The 7794-nt window shown below is 46.0% G+C and overlaps 1 pseudogene; it reads left to right on the plus strand.

The window, feature by feature from the left end:
• Positions 1-3422: 3422 nt before the first annotated feature.
• On the plus strand, positions 3423-3570 carry LOC140206472 (U1 spliceosomal RNA; annotated as a pseudogene).
• The last annotated feature ends 4224 nt before the right edge of the window (positions 3571-7794 follow it).

A 7794-nucleotide genomic window follows, 5' to 3' on the forward strand; every position in this document is an offset into this window, starting at 1 on the left:
GTGAGACCTCACTTGGAGTACTGTGGGCAGTTTTGGTCTCCTTATTTAAGAAAGGATGTGCTGACGTTGGACAGGGTACTGAGAAGATTCACTAGAATGATTCTGAGAATGAGAGGGTTAACATATGAGGAACGTTTGTCCACTCTTGGACTGTATTCCTTGGAGTTTAGAAGAATGAGGGGAGACCGCATAGAAACATTTCGAATGTTGAAAGGCATGGACAGAGTGGATGTGGCGAAGTTGTTTCCCATGATGGGGGAGTCTAGTATGAGAGGGCCTGACTTAAGGATTGAAGGGCACCCATTCAGAACAGAAATGTGAAGAAATTTTTTTAGTCAGATGGTGGTGAATCTATGGAATTTGTTGCCACGGGCGGCAGTGGAGACCAAGTCATTGGGTGTCTTTAAGGCAGAGATTGATAGGTATCTGAGTAGCCAGGGCATCAAAGGTTATGGTGAGAAAGCAGGAGAGTGGGACTAAATGGGAGAATGGATCAGCTCATGATAAAATGGCAGAGCAGACTCAATGGGCCGAATGGATAACTCCTGCTCCTTTGTCTTATGGTCTTATGGGTGTGAGGGAAGAGAAGTGAGTGCAGTTACTATTACAAGGCAGAAGGTGCTCAAAAAGCTGAAAGGCCTAAAGGTCACCCAGACCTGATGAACTGCACTCTAAGGTAGAGATTGTGGAGGCATTAGTAATGAACTTTCAACAATCATTTTACTCAGGAATGGTTGCAGTGGACTGAAAAATTACAACTGTCACTCCATTCTTTAAGAAAGGAGGAAGATAGCAGAAAGGAAATTCTAGCCTGACCTTAGTGGTTGGGAAGACGTTAGAGTCAATTGTTAAGAATAAGGTGATGGAGTACTTGGTGACAGAGGACAAGATAGGACAAAGTCAGCATGGTTTCTTCAGGGAAAATCTTGCCTGCTAAACCTGTTGGAATTCATTGAGGACATGACAAGTAGGATAAATAAAGGGATGCAGCGGATGAAATCTGAGATACAAAGGGACTTGGGAGTCCTTGTGCAGAACACCCTAAAGGTTAACTTCAGTCGAATCAGTGGGGAGGAAGACAAATGCAATGTTAGCATTCATTTCAGGAGATCAAGAATACAAGAGAAAGGCTGAGATGTTGAGGCTTTATAAGGTACCAGTGGGGTCTCACCTTGAGGATTGTGAACAGTTTTGTGCTCTTCATGTGCCGGCATTGGAGAGGGCTCACAGGAGGTTCACGAGGATGATTCCAGGAATGAAAGGGTTATCATACGAGAAATGTTTGATGGCTCTGTGTCTGTGCTTGCTGGAATATAAAAGGATGGCGGGAGATCTCATTGAAACCTTTCGAATGTTGAAATGGCTGGACAGAGTGGATGTGGGAAGTATGTTTCCCATGACGGGGGAGTCTTGGAGAAGAGGGCACAGCCTCAGGATCGAAGGGCGTCCATTTAAAGCAAAGATGTGGAGATACTTCTCCAGCCAGAGGGTGCTGAATATGTGGAATTTATTACCACAGGCAGCTGTGGAGGCCGAGTCATTGGGTGTATTTAAGGCAGAGATCAATCAGCCCTTAATTGTACATGGCATCAAAGATTACGGGGAGAAGCCCGGGCAGTGGGGCTGAGGATGAGAATAAAGGATAGAAACATAGAAAAACTACACCACAATACAGGCCCTTCGGCCCACAATGCTGTGCCGAACACGTCCTTACCTGATAAAGTACCGAGGGTTACACATGGCCCTCTATTTTACTAAGCTCCATTTACCTGACCAGCAGCCTCTTAAAAGAGCCTCCACCATCGTCGCCGGCAGCCCATTCCACACACTCACCATTCTCTTCATAAAAATCTTACCCCTGATATCTCCTCTGTACCTACTTCGAAGCACCTTAAAACTGTGCACTCTGGTGCTAGCCATTTCAGCCCTGAGAAAAAGCCTCTGACTATTTACATGATCAATACCTCTCATCATCTTATACACCTTTATCAGCTCACCTCCCATCCTCTGTCACTCCAAGGAGAAAAGGCCGAGTTCACTCAACCTGTTCTCATAAGGCATGCTCCCCAATCCAGGCAACATCCTCGTAAATCTCCTCTGCACCCTTTCTATGGTCTCCACATCCTTCCTGTAGTGAGGCGACCAGAACTGAGCACAGTACTCCAAGTGGGGTCTGACCAGGGTCCTATATAGCTGCAACATTACCTCTCGATTCTTAAGCTCAATTCCATGGTTGATGAAGGCCAATGCATCGTATGCATTCTTAACCACAGAGTTAACCTGAGCAGATGCTTTGAGCGTCCTATGGACTTGGACACCAAGATCCCTCTGATCCTCCACACTGCCAAGAGTCTTACCATTAATACTATATTCTGTCATCATATTTGACCTACCAAAATGAACCACCTCACGCTTATCTGGGTTGAACTCCATCTGCCATTTCTCAGCCCAGTTTTGCACCCTATCAATCTCCCGCTGTAAGCTCTGACAACCCTCCACACTATCCACAACACCTCCAACCTTTGTGACATCAGCAAATTTACTAACCCTCCACTTCCTCATCCAGGTCATTTATAAAAACCATGAAGAGTGGGGGTCCCAGAACAGATCCCTGAAGCACACCATTGGTCACTGACCTCCACACAGAATATGACCCATCTACAACCACTCTTTGCCTTCTGTGGGCAAGCCAGTTCTGGATCCACAAAGCAAGGTCCCCTTGGACACTTTTCCACTGTCACACTTGATTGGTCCTACTCTCTCATGTCTTATTCTCTTGCTCTTCACAAACTTGTGGAATGCCTTGGGGTTTTCCTTAATCATGTCCACCAAGGCCTTCTCCTGGCCCCTTCTGGCTCTCCTAATTTCATTCTTAAGATCCATCATGCTAGCCTTATAATCTTCTAGATCTCTATCATTACCTAGTTTTTTGAACCTTTTGTAAGCTCATTTCTTCTTGACTAGATTTACAACAGCCTTTGTACACCATTGTTCCTGTACCCTACCATCCTTTCCCTGTCTCATTGGAATGTACCCACGCAGAACGCCACGCAAATATCCCCTGAACATTTGCCATATTTCTGCCGTACATTTCCCTGAGAACATCTATTCCCTATTTATGCTTCCAAGTTCCTGCCTGATAGCTTCATATTTCCCCTTACTCCAATTAAACGCTTTCCTAACTTGTCTGTTCTTATCCCTCTCCAGTGCTATGGTAAAGGAGATAGAATTGTGATCACTAACTCCAAAATGCTCTTCCACTGAGAGACCTGACACCTGACCAGGTTCATTTCCCAATACTAGATCAAGAACAGCCTCTCCCCTTGTAGGCTTATCTAAATATATGTGTCAGGAAACCTTCCTGAACACACCTAACAAATTCCACCCCATGTAAACTCCTTGCTCTAGGGAGATACCAATCAATGCTTACGTGGCAGGGGAGAGACTGTGATCATTAAGCAGTTCTCCTAGGAGGAGGCCATCCCATCGCACTTCGGGTGTGCTGACGCCTGCGATGTACTCAACTGCAAAATTTGTGGCAGTGGGGGACTGCATTCGTGCTCTTCGGGGTATTTCTTCAGTGGTTTGAATGGGGTACGACTGCGCAAGGTGTGGATGTCAGCCAGTGAGAACATCAAGAGGAGATTAAAAAGAAGACAGATTTATACAGTGGGCTTTGGAGAAGCGGGCGTCAGAGTGGAGGTAGACAGAGTATGAAGGCTTTGGCTCAACGGGGCATCAGCAATAAAGGGTCAAGGAGAGGTTGGTTATCTGTGTAGAATACAAACAGAAAGTATGTGTGTGAGATCAGTGTTCCGTGCTCGGTGTCACATGTGGGATGTCTGGGAGACTCTCAGCCTCCCGGACGGCCATATCTGCACCAGGTGCGTCGAGCTGCAGCTCCTTAGGGACTGTGTTAGGGAACTGGAGTTGCAGCTCGATGACCTTCGTCTGGTCAGGGAGGGTGAGGAGGTGATAGAGAGGAGCTATAGGCAGGTGGTCACACGGGGGCCTCAGGAGACAGATAAATGTGTAACACTCAGGAGAGGGAAGGGCAAGAGTCAGATACTAGAGAGTACCCCTGTGACTGTACTCCTTGACAATAAGTACTCCTGTTGGAGTACAGTTGGGGGTGATGGCCTACCTGGGGGAAGCAACAGTGGTTGTGCCTCTGGTACAGAGTCTGGCCCTGTGGCTCAGAACAGTAGGGAAAGGAAGAGGATGGCAGCAGTGATAGGGGACTCTGTAGTTAGGGGGTCAGACAGGAGATTCTGTGGACGCGGGAAAGAAACTTGGATGGTAGTTTGCCTCCCAGGTGCTAGGGTCCAGGATGCTTCAGTTCACATCCCCAATATCTTGCAGTGGGAAGGAGAACAGCCAGAGGTCGTGGTACATATTGGTACCAATGACATAGCCTGGAAAGGGGAGGAGGTTCTGAAAACCGACTACAGGGAGTTTGGAAGGAAGTTGAGAAGCGGGACATCAAAGGTAGTAATCTCGGGATTACTGTCTGTGCCACGCGACAGTGAGTATAGGAATAGAATGAGGTGGAGGATAAATGCGTGGCTGAGGGATTAGAGCAGGGGGCAGGGATTCAGATTTCTGGATCATTGGGACCTCTTTTGGGGCAGGTGTGACCTGTACAAAAAGGACGGGTTGCACTTGAATCCCAAGGGGACCAATATCCTGGCGGGGAGGTTTGCTAAGGCTACTGGGGAGAGTTTAAACTAGAATTGTTGGGGGGTGGGAACTGAACTGATGTGATGGAGGAAGGAGCGGTTGGCTCACAAGTAGAGAAAGCTTGGAGATGGTGCGAGAGGGAGGATAGGCAGCTGATGGAGAAGGGATGCACTCAGACCGAAAGTTTGAGGTGTGTCTATTTTAATGCGAAGAGTATTATGAACAAAGTGGATGAGCTTAGAGCATGGATCAACACTTGGAGCTCTGATGTTATGGTCATTACAAAGATTTAGACAGTGCAAGGGCAGGAATGGTTATTTAGAGTGTCAGACGTTAGATGTTTCAGAAAGGACAGGGAGGAAGGCAAAAGAGGTGGGGGCGTGGCACTGTTGATCAGGGATAGTGTCATGGCTGCAGAAAAGGACGAAGTCATGGAGGGATTGTCTACAGAGTCTCTGTGGGTGGAAGTTAGGAACAGGAAGTGGTCAATAACTCTAATGGGTGCTTTTTTACAGACCACCCAGTAGTAACAGGGACATCGAGGAGCAGATAGGGAGACAGATTAGGGAAAGGTATAATAATAAGAGGGTTGTCGTGATGGGAGATTTTAATTTCCCAAATATTGATTGGCACCTCCTAGAGCAAGGTGTTTAGTTGGGGTGGAGTTTGTTAGGTGTGTTCAGGAAGGTTTCCTGACACAATATGTAGATAGGCCTACAATAGGAGAGGCTGTACTTGATCTGGTATTGGGAAATGATCAGATCAGGTGTCAGGTCTCTCAGTGAGAGAGCATTTTGGAGATAGTGATCACAATTCTATCTCCTTTACCATAGCATTGGAGAGGGAGAGGAACAGACAAGTTAGGAAAGCGTTTAATTGGATTAAGGGGAAATATGAAGCTATCAGGCAGGAACTTGGAAGCATAAATTGGAAACAGATGTTCTCAAGGAAACTTACGGAAAAAATGTGACAAATGTTCAGGGGATATTTGCGTGGGGTTCTGCGTAGATACATTCCAATGAGACAGGGAAAGGATGGTAGGGTACGGTAACTGTACAAAGGCTGTTGTAAATCTAATCAAGAAGAAAAGAAAAACTTACGAAAGGTTCAAAAAACCAGGTAATGATAGAAATCTAGAAGATTATAAGGCTATCATGAAGGAGCTTAAGAATGAAATTAGGAGAGCCAGAAAGGGCGATGGGAATGCCTTGGCGAACAGGATTAAAGGAAACCCCAAGGCATTCTACAAGTATGTGAAGAGCAAGAGGATAAGACGTTAGAGAATAGGACCAATCAAGTGTGACAGTGGAAAAGTGTGTATGGAATTGGAGGAGATAGGAGAGGTACATAATGAATACTTTACTTCAGTATTCACTACGGTAAAAGATCTTGGCGATTGCAAGAATGATTTGCAGCAGACTGAAAAGCTTGAGCATATAGGTATTAAAGAAGAGGATGTGCTGGAGAATTTGGAAAGCTTCAAGTTGGATAAGTCACTGGGACCAGATGAGATGTACCCCAGGCTACTGTGGGAGGCGAGGGAGGAGATTGCTGAGCCTCTGGCAATGATCTTTGCATCATCAGTGAGGATGGGAGAGGTTCCAGAGGATATGAGGGTTGCAGATGGTGTTCCATTATTCAAGAAAGGGAGTAAAGATAGCCCAGGAAATTATAGGCTAGTGAGTCTTACTTCAATGGTTGGTAAATTGTTGGGGACGACCCTGAGAAGCAGGATTTATGAACATTTGGAGAGACATAATATAATTAGGAACAGTCAGCATCGCTTTGTGAAAGGCAGGTTGTGTCTTAAAAGCCTGATTGAATTTTTTGAGGATATGACTAAACAGATTGTTTAAGGTAGAGCCATAGATGTAGTGTATATGGATTTTAGCAAGGCGTTTGATAAGGTACCCCATGCAAGGCTTATTGGGAAAGTAAGGTGGCATGGGATCCAAGAGGACATTGCTTTGTGGATCCAGAACTGGCTTGCCCACAGAAGGCAAAGAGGGGTGTAGATGGGTTATGTTCTGCATGGAGGTCGGTGACCAGTGGTGTGCCTCAGGGATCTGTTCTGGTACCCGAACTCTTCATGATCTTTATAAATGACCTGGTTGAGGAAATGGGTTAGTAAATTTGTTGATTACACAAAGGTTGGGGGTGTTGTGGATAGTGTGGAGGGCTGTCAGAGTTTGCAGTGGGACATTGATAGGATGTAAAACTGGGCTGAGAAGTGGCAGATGGAGTTTAACCCAGATAAGTGTGAGGTGGTTCATTTTGGTAGGTCAAATATGATGGCAGAATATAGCATTAATGGTAAGACTCTTGGCAGTGTGGAGGATCAGAGGGATCTTGGGGTCCAAGTCCATAGGACACTCAAAGTTGCCACATAGGTTGACTCTGTGGTTAAGAAAGCATACGGTGCATTGGCCTTCATCGACCATGGGATTGAGTTTAATAGGTGAGAGGTAATGTTACAGCTATATAGGACCCTGCTCAGACCCCACTTGGAATACTGTGCTCAGTTCTGGTCACTTCACTACAGGAAGGATGTGGAAACCATAGAAAGGGTACAGAGGAGATTTACAAGGATGTTGCCTGGATTGGGGAGCATGCCTTATGAGAACAAGTTGAGTCAACTCGGCCCTTTTCCTTGGAGCGATGGAGGATGAGAGGTGACCTGATAGAGGAGTACTAGATAATGAGAGGCATTGATCGTGTGCATAGTCAGAGGCTTTATTCCAGGGTTGAAATGGCTAACATGAGAGGGCATTGTTTTTAGGTGCTTGGAAGTCGGTACGGAGATGTCAGTGGTAAGTTTTTTAGGCAGAGAGTTGTAAGTTTATGGGATGGGCTGCCGGCGTCGGCAGTGGAGGTGGAAACGACAGGGTCGTTTAAGAGGCTCCTGGAGAGGTACATGGAGCTTAGTAAAATAGAGGGCTATGTGTAAGCCTAGGTAGTTCTAAGGTAAGGACATGTTTGGCACAGCTTTGTGGGCTGAAGGGCCTGTATTGTGCTGTAGGTTTTCTCTGTTTCTATGTTCTATATTCTAATATTGGCAAAATTAAAATCTCCCACCACGACAACCCTGGTATTGTAACACCTTTCCAGAATCTG

The sequence above is a fragment of the Mobula birostris genome, chromosome 12 (genome assembly GCF_030028105.1).
Source record: "Mobula birostris isolate sMobBir1 chromosome 12, sMobBir1.hap1, whole genome shotgun sequence".
NCBI lineage: Eukaryota > Metazoa > Chordata > Chondrichthyes > Myliobatiformes > Myliobatidae > Mobula > Mobula birostris.